This window comes from Taudactylus pleione, unplaced genomic scaffold (assembly GCF_031769625.1).
Source record: "Taudactylus pleione unplaced genomic scaffold, aTauple2 ptg000067l, whole genome shotgun sequence".
In the NCBI taxonomy this organism is placed as follows: domain Eukaryota; kingdom Metazoa; phylum Chordata; class Amphibia; order Anura; family Myobatrachidae; genus Taudactylus; species Taudactylus pleione.
The window spans coordinates 1,011,174-1,031,066 of record NW_028284469.1 but is presented as its reverse complement, the minus strand read 5'-3'; positions in this window follow the sequence as shown (position 1 = coordinate 1,031,066).

The following is a 19,893-nucleotide window of genomic DNA, read 5'->3' as shown; positions in this document are numbered from 1 at the left end:
ACATAAATAAGAGACACTACTTTATGGTGTAATGTGAATCAGGCCCTATGTGCGGTGTAATGCTAATAAGATTGTGCACTGTGACTCCTAGGGCCGTAGCCCACTTTGTAAACAAGTACTGTGACTCTGCTGGCCGTACCCCACTGGGTGGGTGCACTACTTTTCATTTCTGCCACTGCTGTGTGGCAATGTGTCATAGATGTGCTTTATACTGTGGTGTCGTTGTGCCGCTGCTTTGTCGCTTAGTAACCAGTCAGCTCACTGCAACCTTTGGCCAATAATGTTGAAAACAATATTATAAGCTGTGATATGGTCTAAATTGACTGGAAATTAATGTTATTGAGGTTAATAATACTCTAGGAAGAAAAAAAAGACCAATTTATGTGATTTTAGCTTTTTTTGTCAATTTTTGTAAAAAAATCCAAATCCAAATCCAAATCCAAATCCAAAGCCAGTCACCGCAGTTTGGCAAAGCCAAATCCAAATCCAAAGCCGGACGACGAATTAGAACCAAATCCAAATCCAAATCCGGCAAAAATGGTCCGGCGCACATCCCTAGTAAATATACAACCTACAGTACTATAAAACAATTAGTCAGTGACTGTCAGAGCATACTGCAACTTGTTATTAAGACAAGCAGTTCCAGAAATATGCATGATTGAAAAAAAAAAACCACTGACTGCTATGTTATTTTATTTGATTTAAATACTCCCCCAATTCTCCTGTTTATTCTCCTACATCCATAATGAATTTTCATTCTTGTTCATCATTGTTTAAACTAAAGTAATTTGACTGCAAATAAAAAAATAAAAAAGTCCCCTGATATGAGGACAAGTACTTGATCCTAGAGGAGCAACACAAATGAAAGAAACGGGTCAATAAGTGAGCAACCAATCAAAGCAGCTTGTGTTAATGTTTATCTTAGAATGTAAGCTCTTATGAGCAGGGCCCTCTACCCTCTTGTGCTTCTCCCTACTTTAGTTTCATCTACTTCTTACTCCCCACTAGGGCACCTAACACTTGGTTGCTTATGCTCTGTTGCTTATCTGGGTGTTATGGTCACTAATGTAGCAATGTATATTATCTATGTCCTTGTCCTGTATTGTATTGTTCTGTAAGTCGCTTGTCTACAACTTGTTTATGTACTTTTTAAGGCGCTGCGGAACATTTGTGGCGCCATATAAATAAGTGATAATAATAATAATAATCTACTCGCTCTGCTTCTTCCTATTGATCTAGAACTCATTGCTCTATGTGTTTTTGTCTGTTTTTTTCAGCATTTTCCAGGCATTTGGTATCAATAGTTAACACCAGAAGGTAGAAAGTGAATGATCGGCAGGTTCAAAGGTCAACAAGTAAATGATCTACATTGTCTTAGGTCGACAGGGTGAAAAGGTTGACAGGTAAATGATTGACACGGACGTTGGTTGACAGTGTCAAAATGTCTACATGCAAATGGTCGATACAGAAAAGGTTTTGTTATTTGATCACTAATCCTAACCATAACCCTATCCCTCCCCCTAGTGCCTAACCATAACCCTCCCCCTAGTGCCTAACCCTAACCCTCCCCCTAGTGCCTAACCCTAACCCTCCCCCTAGTGCCTAACACTATCCCTTCCCCTAGTGCCTAACCCTAACCCTCCCCCTAGTGCCTAACCCTATCCCTCCCCCTAGTGCCTAACCCTAACCCTCCCCCTGGTGCCAAACCCTAACCCTCCCCCTAGTGCCTAACCATATCCCTCCCCCTAGTGCCTAACCCTATCCCTCCCCCTAGTGCCTAACCCTAACCGTCCCCCTAGTGCCTAACCCTATCCCTCCCCCTGGTGCCTAACCCTAACCCTCCCCCTAGTGCCTAACCCTAAACCTCCCCCTGGTGCCTAACCCTAACCCTCCCCCTAGTGCCTAACCCTAACCCTCCCCCTAGTGCCTAACCCTATCCCTCCCCCTAGTGCCTAACCCTATCCCTCCCCCTAGTGCCTAACCCTAACCCTCCCCCAGTGCCTAACCCTATCCCTCCCCCTAGTGCCTAATCCTAACTCTCCCCCTAGTGCCAAACCCTAACCCTCACCCTGGTGCCTAACTCTATCCCTCCCCCTAGTGCCTAACCCTATCCCTCCCCCTAGTGCCTAACCCTAAGCGTCCCCCTAGTGCCTAACCCTAACCCTCCCCCTGGTGCCTAACCCTAACCCTCCCCCTGGTGCCTAACCCTAACCCTCCCCCTGGTGCCTAACCCTAACCCTCCCCCTAGTGCCTAACCCTATCCCTCCCCCTAGTGCCTAACCCTATCCCTCCCCCTAGTGCCTAACCCTATCCCTCCCCCTAGTGCCTAACCCTATCCCTCCCCCTAGTGCCTAACCCTAACCCTCCCCCAGTGCCTAACCCTAACCCTCCCCCTGGTGCCTAACCCTAACCCTCCCCCTGGTGCCTAACTGTAGTCCACCCCCTAGTACTTAACCCTAACCATCCTGTTCGAGAGCCTAATCCTAACCCTCCATCAAGTGCCTAACCTTAACTCTAAAAATCGCGTGTCGACATTTTCAGTACCATTTGTATGTCAACCTTTTGACCATGTTGTCCTCTTGATCACTTACCCGTCAGCCTTTTGACCTTGTCAAACTAAGTCCCAGTTGACCTATTCCCTGTCTACCTTCTGGTATCTATCTATTGACTGTCTATCTAGTTACTGTCTATCTACCATCCGCATAACTCTAAAAATATAACAAATTGCTTTCAATGATTCACATTTTACAAGCATTTTAGTGTGTTACGAAATAAATCTTGTTCTAACATCTAGTCCGCATGCTTACTGCAAGTTAGATACATTTTTGTGGCGTGCAGTGAACTTTAATGATGTGAGAGTGAGGTGAAATATATAACGGATCATTGTCTATAAACCCCAATGCTGGGGTGGGTTGTGTGACAAATGTAACTTATTTTGTGGTCTAGACTTTGTTATTGTATTGTGGTGTCAGATTGATCAGTCTTTACTTTAGCGCTGTGGATGCGGAGATTGGGTGTGTCCTAAGATTTATACTGTAGAGGGTGGTCGGCCTGTGATCTGCCTCCTAGTTCCCTGAATTTCATTCCCTCCCATTTTTGGTATGTCATCTTATTGGCTTTGTGAGTATTTGGCGAGAAAGAATGGCAGTCCACTCGCCATTTGGCTGCACTGGTGAGGTGTGCTCCCCTCCAGTACACGATATAGACTGATTCCACCCTACTGGGGTCAGCAGCTTCATCTGACCGGGTGGGCTTTGTGTGTGTCATTGGTATGGGAGCTCGGGACCTCTCACTTCTCTGCCATCATTGTTAGGGCAATTGGTTCGGGCAGATGTTGTTCAAAGTAAACCTGCTTTAAGGCAAGTGGCTCCACTGATTAGCTGCCCGTTCTTTCTTCCAGCCACCATACTATTTTATTTACGTAATAAAGCTGACCAAATTCACACCACCTGTGTCTTGTTTCACTATTTATATATTATACTAGTATGCCTGTGGTGAACATTTTGCCAATTTTATCCCAGAACATTCGTACGGGAAATGCTTAGCTAGATAATGGCTTGATCATATGTTAATAGGACAGAATCCTGTAATAAAAGATGTGTGTGAAACATAACCGGCTAAGCCACGCCCTTTTATGGTTTTTGGTAATTTTTTTTATTGTAACATTTCGCCAATTTGTAAGTACGATGATATATTTGGCCATGGACTCTGACGCAAAATGGACCATTTCCAGGGGGTACTGAGCCCCATAGATGCAAATGATAATGCACTGTTACTCAGCCTCACCATCTCCCAGCCTCCCACCAATCAGTGGCTGCCAGCAGTTTTCGTGGAAAGTAGAGAAAAGAGGCATTGCTTTCAAGGCGCAAACCCGTTGCGAGTCTGGAATCGACATGTTGGAGAAAGTAGGCAAGGGAAGAGTGCCCCCTATGGCAGCAGCCTCATGTGCTGCCTGCGTGCCCTCCCTCATTATGTAATAGCTACGTCACGCAGCCAGGCGGCCAGAAGCCGAACTGGGCAAAATGTAAACAGTGTCCGCACATGGCTAGGTGCCGCATCCATTTGAGAGCACAGACCACATTGGTGCATGAAAACAGCAGCCGTCGGTGGTCACCCCTATCCCGCTTCCCCCGGGTCACTGTACCGGCTGTTTTCTAGTAGTTTTCTTGACATTTTAAGGTTAGCTATACTAAAGCATTTATGGTTTTTGTCGATTGTTTTTTTAATCAAATTTTATACAGTTTTATTCCAAATTCTGTAGTTTACTGCTCCTAACTGTCATTTTTCAAACACAGCCTGTGAAGTGACAGTTAGAAGCTGATTGGTTAGTACTTTATCTCTCTCCATTTTATCTCTGTCCAAGGCTTAGTGCATCTCCTCCTTTGTCTTCTGTGTTTTAATGATTTTTTGGGCTTCAACAAAATGTCCACCATTGGTATTTATGGTTTGGCTCTAGTGTTTTTGTAGCTCTTGGAAAAAAGAAAATGCTATTAAAGTTGTGCTATTCTACAATAAAGTATTTCATTCTGCACTAAATGATTCCCTAAAATGTATTATTATTATTATTATTATTATTATTATTATTGATGCAAGGGGAATTCAATTTTTTTACGGTTGTATTAATTTACAAGCTACTGTATTATATTAATAAAAAAAAATATTTAAAGGTTGGTTATTTCATGTACAGCTTAATATATGCCTTTTTCGTTTTTATTTAACACACATTATTACACACTGTATATAAAACTTAGACTAATTAATGTTAGTATAATTGAGGAAAGTTTTTTGCTTTGTTCTGAAATATAGAATTATAAACCCTCTCCCCTCCCTACCTTAGAACACCTGCACCTGCCCCTGACATGAGGATGGTTTTGGACACAATATCATAACAAGAGATACACATACTGTACACACACAGACACACATACATATGGATCTACACGATCAGAGAGCAGCAATTAATTTCTTCAAAGTTGTGTCACCATTGAGAAAGAGCAATATGTCTACAAGATGTTCTCATGCTGCCGCCTCCGATGCCAGGATCACGTCCACCAGACATTTTCACACTTTCAGATCTGGAGACTCTTCTGAAACATTTTCCTCTGAGATGCAGCCATAAAAATAAGCTAATTTATATTTTGTTTTTCATGACAGGGTTTGGTTTAAATTAATCATTTTGTGAGACGTTACATCTGACTTTATTTGGAGCAAACAAATAAAACATGAATGATAGAACATATCGACCAATTGTAAGGTCCAACGGAAAATTCTGGCGCTATATGAGTAACTGGTGGTAATAATAATACATAAATGATGTTATGGGTAATGTGAAGGATATGGATCATGCTAAGATTACTGATGTGTCCTCATACAATGTGACTTCAGTCACGCCAATTACTCCCTCTCAGTGCCCCAGGTCTTGTGCGACTCAGCAGCACTTGAGTGTCTTCTCTCAAAATGTGCGTCATAAGGTGCGTATCCACTAGACGATTAAAATGAGCGATTGAACGATTATGACATCGTTTACTTCAATTGCTCATTAATCTTGCAGAAAAATGTCGGCAGCAACCAGCGATGCGCATTCCTCCTGGTCGTTGACGGCATCGCTCGACGCCCGAACGTGATGGTCAACCTGACGATAATGTCAGGTTGAGCATGTTCGGGGATGAGGGAGGGTGCCTGCACTGAATGAGATATCGCTCAATGTGGGCACTGCACAGTATAATGAATGACTGAACGATATCTTTATCGTTCAGTTCTTCATTCTCAGCAAGTGGATACGCACCTTTATTCGCCTAGATAGACCAACTGGTATCCCGACACCTGTCATTTTACCTACACCGGGAGCCCGACGCCAATATTGAAGGTAAGCCAGGCGTGGACAGCCACGAGGGGGGGGTTAGGTTAAGGGCTCCCGGGAGGGATTTAGGGATAGGCAGCCCCCTGGTAGGGTTAAGGTTAGGCTAGGGTAAGGGGGGGTTAGGGTTAGACACCCCCCCCCAGAGACTTAGGTTTAGACTGGGGGGAAGGGGGGGTTAGGTTTAGGCACTTAGAGGGGGGTTAGGGTTAGGTACTTGGGGGGAGGTTAGGTTAGCGGTACTTGCTTAAATTAGAAGTCGGCCGGCGGTAAATCATACTGATTCCCTTATATCCCCTTGTAGTCCTTACTTAGTGCAAGAGGGCTAATATTATTGACGAGAGAGAGGTATACAGTGGTGTTGGCATTAATCCTAATTTATTGTTAAAATCCCTAATCACATGATCATGTGGTGAATGAGTATCTTAATCCTATAATATGAGGGTGACATAAAAAGCGTGAGATGTATCTTCAACAGTTCCACTGACAATGTCTGTATATATGTCTATACTAGAAAGCAATGTCAGAGTCTTACTTTCCCAGGTTGCAGCGTCCCGCACCTATATAATCTTGATTTTCTGTAGTGCTTGTCGTCCGTGTCCGGTCTCGGGATTTGACGGGTGGCGGTGTTTAGTGACTAAATAATATTACAATAAATTACATTGTCCATTATTAGGGCTGAAAAACACTAAATTGTCTCCCCTATTCGTAATTCATATGAATAAATGTAATAGCCTCTGACTTCCCATCCGTGAGATCCCAGTGAGTCTAAACCATGATTTAAAGGGGCAATCATTTAACATGCCAAGCCAACATGGTTTTACCTTTTAAATGATTACCCCTTTAAAACATCATACAGACTTGCTGGGATCTCAGCGTTGCATGCATTGCACAGGCTTTTATATTTACCCTATAGTCTTTTACAGCACAGCTGGCATTATATAGTATTTTACTCCTTTCTATACAGATAGCCTGTGAACATGTTGGTGATATATAACATTGGACTCATTCCACCAAATTCCAGAGCTTGACCCCGAGGTTCATAAACATTTTTTGCTCAGCAGAGAACAGAGACAAGAAGATCTGGAGGAGCGATGCCTGGGTATAACTACAGAGATCATGACATGAGGACCCTGTTCCTCTAGTCCTTTGATATTAATTTAAAAGAATGAGAACCTTAAAGTCATCTACTGTCTACCAAATGGTTCCTGTCCTCTGGGATATTGAGGTCCGCCCTTATCTTCTTCAGTACAGGGCTAATGGCAGACATTGCACAATTCTGGTAATTATCTGTCTGTAGAATGCTCATATCAGACACCGCAGTCTAGACATCAGTTTAGAAAATGTTAAATTATATTTGGAGAGAATCATAGGAGTTAATCTCAGTAGACATGAGCACTGTCCCCCATGTAATGTTGGCCATGTATACTGTATGTTATATATGAACAGTATCAGTATTTGCTAGATATGACCCTAGTGATTTCAGATGTTGTGTCGTGGTCAAACCTGAATATTGTTGATGTCAGTAATACTAAAAGAAGAAAATCAGGTCCAAGTTACATGATTTTAGCTGGTTGAATCAAGTTTTAAAGAAATCCAAAACCAAATCCACACCAAAAAACATGAGGGTGTTTTTACCAAAACCAAAATAATGATGATTTAGAACCAAAACCAAAACACGGGGGTCCAAAAAACATCTCTAGTATTTACTCAACCATCACATATTTTGTTGGCAGATTATAAATAAACACTTGAAGCGCAGAGTAATGATTTTTTCATCTCTTTGATGTCAGCTGGTTCCAAGTGGTCTCTATTTCCTAAACCCTCTGATACTATATGAAGAGCATGAGAATCTGTAAAGCATCTAACGTCTAGCAACGTAGACTTTGGCAGACGGATAAATTGACCACAATCGGTCATGATCTTCTATAGCGCAGGGTTATTGTCAGACATTACTGTACATGCTTCAGGCAAAGATCTGTAGAATGCTGGTATCTTATGGCCTGATTTAGAGTTGTATGCTATTGCATTTGCAGCTGCGAACTCGCTCGCAATTTATGTGCGAAAATATGCTAATGCCTGCTAATAGACTCCCAGCCTGAAACAGTGTGCGCCAGACTGCGTAAATGTTGCTATAGCCACTCCCCTATCTGCGTTGTGTGCAGATCCTCCGGGTGTTGAGAACACACCACCATCAACGCAAAATCGGACTCACATGGACTCCTGGGCTGTACAAATTCTGGGTCAACTTCCTCTCTAAAACTGGCCTCTGAGACTATGGTTCTGCGATTGAGAATGCAGCTGCGATCTCAGACACGCCCCTGGTACTCCCAAAACACGCCCATGGGCTGAACTTATTTAGTGAACACCTTCAGCCACCTCCCTGACTCCGCCCAGGAACAACCATGGATCGCAGTAATAAGCTCAGCACCTTGCAATCACGGAGACAGGAGACAGGGGCATATTTATAATGGGTGCAGGGTGTGCGGGACACACGGACCCATATTATACTTACCTCTCCGGAGTCCCCCAACAGCAGGTGTCTGTGCTGTAATAAATGGCTGGAAAATGACCGTCGCGGCCATTTTCCCATCGTTTGCGCATGTGCAGTACAGAGAAAATTGCCGCTGTGGCCATTTTCCTAGTGACCTGCGCATGCACTATAGACTTTGGGCACACTCTAGTGCCAAGAGTCTATTAGTGTGGCGCTGGCCACGCACCGCTCAGTGTGCTGTCGGCTGCCGGATGGAGAGGACGGGGCCTGTGATGGAGACTGCTCACTGGTCCCCTCCTCTGTAGAAACGCCTCTGCACGGAGACATTGAGAATGCTGTATAAAAAAAATTACAGCTCGCGCCTGTGCAGTGAGACTTTCCTCTGTGTTTCGCGCAATAGCGAAAAATCGCTCAAATGCGAGCAGATCGGCATAGCGTGCTACTATGAAACATACTGAATGTGGGGAGCAAGATAGGGCTTATGTAACAAGGCACTTGAGCACAATTCTCCATCCACTTAAATGCCAAAGACAGATTTTATTTCTTCATGACATTTTGATTACAAAAACCTAAAAAATGTGTTTCTTCATTTTTTGGGTCTTCAGAAGGTTTTTGTGGTTTCTTTAGAGGAACACAAACATGAAGGGTATACATTTTGTTGTTATGTTTATTTGACTATTGTAGAAACGACTGGTTTTGTGAATCATTACAAATGAGATATTGAAACTTATTTTTGATATATTTGACACTGTTTATTAATTTACATTTATTTTCAATATTTGTGCACTGGGCACAGCCCTAAATTAATTAAGTAAAATGAATTAAAAAAGAATTGTAGCAGATTAGCAAATGCTATAGGGGATCCTCTTCACTATTACAGTAAGGGGCGGATTCACAGTTGAACGCTATTTCAATGTTCACACAGTTGAGCAATTATCGGTGGTTTGCACATGCGTCGCAGCCATATTACACACACGTGGCCAAATGAATTGCGATCGCGCTCGCTGTGAGGATTTACTCATAATTGATGGACAGAAGAGACCATTTTGTAGGTGGTTATGGGGAGTTGCGGCCAATACATGGGCATGTCAGGGCCGTTTCCTGGGCGTGTACTAGCCAGCATCTGCGATCGCGCATAGAGAGCTTCGCTCTCCCCCACACAGAGTTGGTGTGACCCTGCTGAGAACAGGAGTCCAGTGTCACCTGTTCACGGCTGGGGGCTCAGGTGCCGTGGCTCTGTGTTCTGAATGCAGTAGCACGGTCAGCGCTGTTTCACACAGAGCAGAGCGGCTCCCGAGTCCCCTCATCAGCGTCACATGACACATCATGTCTGTGACGCTGATCACTGATGTGGGGCCTCAGGAGCCATTATGCGCTGTATGCGGTAGCGCTGACTGTGCTGCGGAATTCAGAACACAGTGCCAGAATCACGGGACTAGAGGTGATTAATCACGGGGAGTGGGGCGGGGCTCCGGGAGGCTGGAGGGTAGGTTCCGTGTGGCTTGGAGGGGCCCCTCACAATTTAGTTGCCCCAGTGCCCCCACAAGCCTTAATCAGGCCTTGCCGCAGCCATTCTGAGTGGCCATATTTGATACCCCGGAGTAGTGTGATAAGTGTGTCGTGCCCGTACAGATCAGAGTTATCCTGGTGGGGGTCTTCTTTCAGTAACGGCTCTTCACTAATGCAGCAGAGGGGCATTTCCATAGATACAGAGAGATGCAGCACAGTTTAGATGTAATCTAAAACAAAATTTATTCCACAATCTGGTGTAATAATAGAAACGTTCTCACATTGGACCTCATTCAGAGGCGGTCGAAAGTTGCAAGCGGTTGCACTGAATCAGGGTGACCACTTGCATCCTGAATGACCGCATCCTTGTCGATTGCTAAGCTGTGGGTTAACACCCACAGCTCTAGCGACCGACATGGGTGATGGTCGCAATGGTCAAGACCATCGTGACCATCGGGGCTTGCGACCAGACCCTAAGGTTGGGTCTGGGCACTCGTAAGCCCCAGGGAGCTTCCTGCTCTGATCGAGCAGGAAGCTGCCCACTGACATCAGCAATGATGTCAGTGGGGCCGCCCCCAAACGGCAAGTGTTTCAACGGGAAAGCCTCCGTTTGGGCAGGCACGCCCCCTGCCTGCCTCCCAAATGGGGCGAGCTGTCACTCACCATCGATGGCTCACCCCATCTGCTGCGAGACCCCTAGCGACGGAGCGTCCGTCATTAGCCAGTCTCGCGCATGCGCACGAGGGAGCCGGCTCAGTCGTGCACATGCCCAGTGGGGCAACATCGAGTCGGTTGCTAGCACTCAGCGCTTGCGACCAACTCTGAATGACCCCCATAGTGCTGACTATCACTAGTGAATCAGCTCTCTCTCTGTACTTAGGTAATGATGTCAGGTATGATAACAAATGCTGGCTCCCTGCAGTAAGTGTGACTCTGGATGCAGGGTTGCTTGCAGTCCGATTGATTTAGCTTTATGCAATTTCCTCAAACCCCTTTCTCAGGTCACTGATGTCTCCTTTTTTCTTCATCTCAGCGGATGTGTGTAATCCCACTGCCAAGTCCAGGAGCTGTCCCTCTACCTCTCACCTTGATGTGCAGATGACCCAGCACCTCCTTGTCCAGCTCTGCCTCCACTGTCACAGTCCCAAACTGTCCCTCTCTGTAACTGTCACTTCAGGCTGTGCATGTGCCCTAGATAACACCCGGGTGTTTCATCTCTATATCTCTACACGCGGTTGTGAAATAGGTTTAAGATGTGACGCTTGGGACTTTGCCCCTCTCTCTACTTAATTGAAGAACATTGTGTTTGAAAAACAGGGAACACTATTGTTATATTTCTTTCTTTTATGTACGGACCTTTGGTATAAGAAAAACTGGATCGCAAGAAGATCTAAAGACTTTGAGAAACATGTTTTAATATAAGTTCCTGAAAATGTTCATTATTATTTTCTGAAATTTTGTATTGTAACCCTACAGTGGAGCGCCAGGTTTCAATTTCCCATTTTTTACATGTGCCCTAGATGAGCCTGGTAGTTCAATATGACTGTAGTGTCCTGAGCAGCACTGGCAAACTAACGCATTAATACCTTGAAGTAGTGGGATACCACATGCACCCCCTCTAAAAGATGTGTGTCCTCACGTACCACATCTCACTAGAATCTATAACAATATATTCTTCATCTGGGAACTTACTCTGTGCTTGAACAGATATTCGGTGTTCTTGGGCTACAGTACATGGCACTCTGTCAACAAAGGATTTACTGTTCTGCATAATAAAATCCGTGGGATTCTGTTCAGGGAACCCCAACCTCTCTGCTATAGGTGAGTTGTTAACGCTTTTGGTATCTTCCTTACTTTCAGCTGTGGATGGTTCCGGTTGATTGCAGGGGGCCATACTGGGATGGGTGTCCTTTATGCTAGGTTGTCGCTGATGTGGTGTTTCTTGAAGAGACGGAAATTGGACTATACTTTGCACATTCTGAGGCACTGGTTTAGTTTGTTCTTTCACATGTGGTCCATCCGTACTTTCCCACACTTCATTTTGCACTGGAACACTGTAGTGCTATTGTTTATGTCCATATGGCTTTCTCCATTGGTACAAGGGATAGTAAAGTCTCCTGTAAGGCCCCCGATGACTAGGACCCTCTCTATAGTAACTTCTGCACATTTGGTAGCACCAATATTGGTCACGATTTGCTGCATATCTGCTGCCATGAACTGGGACACCACCGGGACCAGTTACATTAGCTGCCTCAGTCTGCACCCTTCTCTCCTTTGACTACATCAAACGCTACAGTCTCTCCATTTCCCAGACTTCGAAGATATTTTCTTGGGTTGTTTTTCTGGATGGCTGTGTAGTGTACAAAGATATCATTCTGGGTGTCATCATGCTTTATAGAACCAACACCAGCAAAAATGGTCCGGCGCACATCTCTACATAAAACTTTACTCTCTTGAATGTATGCTGTATAGCAGTAGCTAAGAAAGATGCTGGAATTAAATAACAAGTTTTCAGACAGAACCATCATACATGTGCTGATATGTCGTGAAAAAAAGTAATTCAGTCATTCTGATTAGTTTGCATTGCTTGATTCTGAGTAACTGAGCATTTAGGACGTTCTGTGCTTTGTTTAAGTGACTGTGTTTATTTTCATTCCTTACCTATAGACATCTTAATAGCTGATAGTTTACAATATCTTAACATAACCCAGATAACATGACTAAAACTAGTCTTTTAGCCAATCAGTGGCCTGGCTGTTGATTGACGTAGGGGTGCAGGGAAGAGCCCCAAGCTTCAGCCTAGGCCTGGGGTGCTCAGGAGAGGGAGAACCCCTTTATTGGGGGGTTCCCACCTCTGCTGGGATCCCCAGCCTAGGCTGACTAGTTTGGGGTGTTAATGTTTTGGCCGGGGGACACGGTGAAAGGGTCCCTTGGGTGCAGCATTACACCTTGGTTAGTGGAGTCTGGTCCTGGTTTTAAAAATAAGGGGATCCCCTGCCTTTTTTACCCTGTGTTTTTAAAACCAGTACCAGCTCATAGAGCCCAGTGCTGGTTCATTAAATATGGGGGACCCCTACACATTTTATCCCCCGTATTTTTTGAGCCAGGACTGACTCACAGAGCCCGAGACTGGTTATGCTTTTGAGGGGGAACCCCATGCAGTTTTTCTTTCACATTTTTTTACACTTTTTTTTTAAATACACACATGCAGCCTGCTCGTATCTCACTGATATGTGCAGGCTGCATGTTTGGGTGTGTTTGGCTGCAGTTAGAGACAGGGAAAATGGGGGAGAAACACGATCACATAGACCATCGAAAAACACGATTCAGCAAAACATGATTCTTGGTAAATTTGAGTGTTTCAGCTGTCAAAAGACCCCCGTATTTTAGCAATGCTGTGCGTGTTTAAACTCAGGCAATCTCGGACCAGGCACGATTCTTAGTAAATTTACCTCTTAGAATGCAGAGCTTAGCTAGTAATGGTCCTACTAATGGATCATATACAAATGCAAAGAAACAAAGAGGCCACATATCAATCATGGTATAATGAAGAGGGAGCGGGAACAAGATGATAAAATTCTCTGAGAATTGGACTATGGCTTCCCCAACTAATCCTTTTTATTAGGAAATTGTCGGGATGTCCTCCTGGTAGAGCAGGCAAGTATGGTACATGTGTCAATTGACTTAATTCTATAAATTAATGTATCCTAATATTAATAAGCTTCTCTTATAAAAATTAGTATAGTTTGTGCAACAAGCACGCGGTGGAAAGTATTGGCCGAGTATGTGTCACTGCCACGAAAGGGTTGGTGTAAAAACGTGTCTGTTTTATGTAACATTATATGAACCAGGATCATCTCCAATAGTGTCTTGCCTCAATCTCTCAATGTTCATTATAATATTTAATTTTTGAAAAATTAAATGTTATTTTTGTCTTTACATCGTCATTTCGCATGATATCGCGGACACATCATAATATGGGTATCGACCATAATCTTAAATAAATAATGAACCCTGCAGGTAACCTCATTTTTGCAGAACTAATCTGTGTAGAGTACAACAACGGTGGTTAAAACCGGTGCATCTCCATCGGTAATAAAATAAATAATACATGCATGATGTCACAACGCAGGAAGTAATGGCAGTTTGGAGGGTGACCATATTTCATCTGCCTGTGTAGTACTTTGCACAGGACGTCGCTGTCCTGATGGAAATTTCCCATGAAGACGTTTGTCAAAACCAGTGGGAAATACCAATAAATATGTGGTTAGCAGTGACCTAGTTAAAATCTGGGCAAAGTGAAAGAAAAGCTTTTGAAGGATAAACAGGCAGCGGGATCTCTTGGAATTCAGGGATAGCCGACCTGGATCTGTGAAGATGTCATGAGTGTGGTTTTGTGGTCACGGAGCAGAACAGAACAGCATACTGAGTCATATAGTGTATCTAGCTTGCCTAGGTGAATTTAGGGGGCTGCATTATATAGTTTATAATATTTACTACCATCAGTTGAATGATGCATTTGCTGCCTGCAGTTAGACAAGAACTGTTTCTCTCTAACAAGCCCAGCTTAAAATTTATTTTTGATACCAGGGTTGTGTACGTGCATAAAACAGGAAAAGGTTAGCATCAAGCCATAACCTCAATTTACACTTTAACACTGATATCAGATTAGTGTAAGAGCTTGTTCTAGTAAGTGGACTGGATGTTTATTTATAGACTGTGGGTTAAACCACATGCCGACCTTTTGGCTGCCAGGTCGGCACTGCGGAGGTGGGGCTTGGAGTAGGTGGGCAGGACTGTGGGCAGTGATGGGTGGGGCTTGGTGGTGGTGGGCGGGTCTGGGGCGTGGCAAAGCAAATGAGTCATTGTAGCCCAGATTTCCATCATGAAATGCCATTGTGGTGCAGGAGCGGAGCTACAATGATGTGATTCAGCATCTCACTCCCTGTCTTTCTCTCCCTCTTTCTCTCTCTATCCCTCCCTGTCCTTTCCTCTGTCTCCCCCTCTATCTGTATATATATCTATCTATCTATATCTATCTATAAATATATATATATATAAATATATATATACTGTATACATATATATCAATTTATCTATCTAGCTATCTATCTCTCTCTATATATATATATATATCCTACCACTCTAAATCCTACATTTAGTTGCCCCAGGTCCCCACAAGCCTTCCGGCCCTGTTGAGCTGGGACCGTAGATTAGCACAAAGGTTCTTCTTAATAGGTTGCAATAAAACCACTTTAGTACACGTGTTCCAGAACCCAAGCAACAAAGTAATGGGCAGCCTGGTTGGTGTAATGGTTAGCATTACTGCCTCACAGCACTGAGCTATTGGGTACATTTCTCACCACGACCCTAAATGTGTGGAGTTTGTATATTCTCCCCATGCGCTATGTGCTCTGCTTTCCTCCCACAATCCAAAAATATACTGGTGGGTTAATTGGCTACCAACAAAAAATAATCCTAGAGGGTGTGTGTAGGTGTGTACGCGTGTGTGTGTATCGCCAAATATTCTCTGTATTTGCTATATCAATACCTGTTAATATATAATAAGGAAACAAAGTATTGGCCCAGAGTGTCAAAAACAAGTCATTTGTCCATTTTCCATCCCACGCTGACTTTCATTGCAGATTAATAGGGGTAAATTTACTAACGTGAATGTTTTTAGAAGTGAGTTTTACAAGAAATGTTGCTCATAGCAACCAATCAGATACTACTTAACATTTAAGTAGCACCTCCTAGAAGACAATGGCCCTCATTCAGAGCCGCACGCTCTGAGCAGAGCGCACGCTCTGAATGAGGGCCGGCCTCCATTTTCATGGAGCGTCCTCCTGGACGCTCGTATAGCTGTGGGTCACCACCCACAGGCTATACGAGCGTGCATTGTGATGGTCGCGATGGTCGAGACCATCGCGACCATCGAATTTGCGAGCCGGACCCTGCGGCTGAGGTTTTCAACCGCAAGCTCCGGAGTGATTTTGGCTCTATCAGAGCCCAAATCACTCCCACTGACATCACTAGTGATGTCAGTGGGCCGGCTTCTGACGGGAGGCGTTCCCATGGGAACGCCCCCGTCAGGGAGGCACGCCCCTGGCACGCCCACCAAAGGGGGTGTGCTGTCAATCAACATTGACAGCACGCCCCCTTTGATCGGACACAACGAGCGAAGGACTTTCCTTCGCTCGTCGCGTCTGGCGCATGCGCACGACGGAGCTCCCTCCGTCGTGCGCATGCTCAGTCCATAACATCGACCCACTTGCGAGCGGACAGCCGCTCGCGAGTGGGTCTGAATCAAGCCCAATATCTAGATTGGCTGCTATGGGCAACATCTCTTTTAAAACTCACTTTCTAAAAACTCTCACTTTAGTAAATTTACCCCATACAGTTGTTATTATTGATCGGTTTGGTGAAGATCCAGATGTACAGTAATAGCCGCCCATTTGGGAATGAACAAGTCACTTGTAGAAGAAGAGTGGTAGGGATCTGCAGGACAGGTTTAGGGTCTGTAAAGTCTCTGATTAGTGGCTGCTGTATCAAATGTCAGCTGTGCGTATATCTGCTGTGTCTCAGGTCGGAAAGGTTCTTATCTAAATACACTGTAGCAGGAGAAGCAGATATCGTTCTCACACATTTACATCTGCACAGATGACGGGTGGCTTTGCACCAATGAACCACCAGCACTGAAAGCCATATATCCATTTTCACATAGTATAATCAGCACTTTGCTAAAAGGCCAAGTCAGTTAGAACTGAAAGACATCACTTGTTTGCAAACTTTATATAGTCTCACTCCTACCAATCTTTGCACAAGTAAAGTTCCAAATTTATTTCTCCACTGATATTTCAAGAGTCTTGTTTTGTTTGCTTGTTTATCAACTTGAGCTTCATCTCTCATGGTCTTACGTTCTCCAAGATATATACTTTGGCTCTGTCATTTGCAGTTCTACCTTCTCCAAGCCATCCACTTCAGCATTGTGCTCTGATATCCAGTATTATCCCATGGTATGAGGGCCTTTTTGGCAACTTAACTGCAAAACCATTGTTGGCCAGAAAAGGCTTACTGTGGGTAGATGTGTGTGGAGGCAGTGGCGTATCTATAATGGGTGCAGTGTGTGCGGGGCACACGGGCCCCCGGGTCCAGGGGGGCCCCGCACCGCACACACTGCACCCATATTATTTTAGACTTACCTGTCTGTGGTCCCGCTTCGGGTGTCTGCGCTGCTCAGAACACCAGAGAATGGCTGCCGCGGCCAGTTTTCCGATTTTCTGCGCACGCGCAGTAGATTCCGGGCACTAGAGTGTGCCCGGAGTCTACTGCGCATGAAGAGAACACCAGAAAAATGGCCGCCGCAGTTGTCAGCCACCGGGGAGAAAGGAGGGGGCCCCACACGGGGAGTGCACACGGGCCCCCTTCTCTCTTAAGATGCCCCTGTGTGGAGGTGTCAATGCAGTGACAAACTCAGAAAGAAAATTTCAGATATTAAAAGGTGAGTGAAGAAGAATAGCGTCTGGCTCAAGAGGTGATCTACTATACCGCTGCACAGGAAACCACAAGATCTGAGGAGGATCTGTTGAAACTTCTTCCTTGTGAGATCCTAGAAAGAGATAATGTGTGTGACACAGACAGGTGACTATCACAACCTAAGTCTGGTGAGTATGCCCAATATTATTTCACTATAAGCATGTATATAATATTTCACACTTTTAACATTTAAACAGACAGAAAACAATGCATATAATTGATGTTTAGTACCCCAAATGTTGGAGTGGGCACAGATGAGTGACAGTAGGTTTAAATGAAACCCGATAGCTGAGATGGCAGCTCCAGCGGGTCTTCCTTCTTCCCTGGCAATGAATCTACAAGCTTTATATTGCTATCAGGTTGTAGGAGAGAGGCCAGGGCCATACAGGCGCTAACATGACATATAGTATAATCCAGTAGATTTATTAAAGGGGGTGTAAGAGGACTAGAGTCCAGGGTAGGTCACTTTGGAGAAAACAATGATCACCATACAAATGACAAGCAACTCGGCACAGATAAAATATGGCAACTATATGACAGTAGTTAGCAATGCGGTAGTAATTAGACAATAGGCAATAACTCTCATTAGTAGTTGAATAAGCTACTTTAACTTAACTATTGCAATACATCTTTGTCTGTGACTGTGGAAAATACAGTTTCTCAATTGCTTAGATACACTAGTTTTTCAACACACAATAACCACATGAAATGAAATAGGAAAACTGATTATTACGCAGCAGACTAGCAAAACCACAGACTGATCAGTCATTTACTTTAAATTGAGCACAAAGTTATTTGGTTAGAGTACTCTTTTTCTAGGTGGTCGCTGTCCTCTAACATGCCTAGGAAATCCACAATAGGCAAAAGTAACATGACTGTCAGGAGCCAGGGTGGACAGCGTGGCATTTCACTACCTCCTCAGGTCCCGCTGGTTGCTAGGAGGTCTGAACGTCCGCAGCAGTAACTACTGTGCATGCTGGTCCCAGTCAATGCTAGGAGTCCGGGATGCCAGTCTATGTGATCAGGGGCTGCACAGGAATGTCTGTAGCTGGTGTCTAATTGCTGAGATTCTCACCAGTTGTTCTCCTGTGTGCAGCAGCAAATCTGTAACTGATTTCATTTGCAGGGGTTGGGTCTTAATTGATGTTTTGTTATTGGTCTGTGTGTTAGAAGGCAGCCAGACCTTCACCTCTTTGTCATTTATAGCTTCATACCTTCTTGTAAGCATGCTGATCTGAGTGCCTGGTGAACACTCTGTACTGCTGGTATCCTTTCTGTGTGCTATCCAATTTGATCCATGGCCTCCTGCTCCCTGCATCACCTGTTGTTAAGTATCACTTTACTTAAGATTGGAAAGGAAGTACCATTATCAGGCTACCTGTAGTTACAGCTTCTGCTGTTATTGTCAAAAACCATGAGCTTATTATACAGTCTCACTGTACTCACATTTGTTATTCTACTAATCCATTATTAACCTTGTGATCACCTGATAATTGCATAAACATCTACTATCCTTAGTTTAAGAACTGGCGGCATCTCAGTACTGGTGAGAGCATCTCTCTATAGGAAAAGGGCAATTGTTAGAGGCAGAAGAACTCTGTATTGTGGTTCTATAGGTTTCATGTGATTGCTCAGCCATTATATGATAATTATAACAATTATTAGTATCTAATGCAGGTCTTTCTTTATTACTTTTAACAATAGCTTTACTTTCCAGGGATAAAGCACAATAAACACAGTTCCACTTTTAGTAACACAGTTATCTTTAGCACTTATTAGTATCAATAGTTCCATCCTGAAATGAACTTTAATTAGCTTACAATTATCTCACAAAATGGCTTCCTCTCTTTATACTCATACACTCAATCACTGGTGCAATAGTAATATTATTACACTGGCTCACGGATCTGCAGCACCTCACCCCACTCTTCTGCTGTTCAATAATGTTCTTGTACTTACCTAATATTTCCTTTCAGCCAGCACAAAAAATCTCAAGACAAAGAAGATCAAGTAACAAAGATATTGTACTGTATATAATTGTAATAATGAAGCAACTGTTTCTTTATACAGGATCCTCCAAGAGAATGCACACAGAAATACGTAGACATCATTCTCCATTTTGTTGGGGTGGAATATGTGTCACCTGAAGAAATATTGAATGGCCAGTGGACTGCTATTCTGCTTACTATGGGGTCTATTTACTAAGCAGTGTTAGGAGACAGAGTGATAAGTGATAAGGTGCCAGCCAATCAGCTCCCAACTGTCATCTCACAGGCTGCGTTTGAAAAATGACAGTTGGGAGCTGATTGGCTGGTACCTTATCACTTTTCACTCTGTCTCCTAACACTGCTTAGTAACTAGACCCCTATGTCTGCCCAAACCGCTCCTGCTCTTGATATGGCTTCAGCATTTCAGGGGTCTGTAATATATAGTATGTCATCCTTACAATACACTGAAAATAGAATTGCAAATTCTCTGGCCTGTACCGGCTGATTTC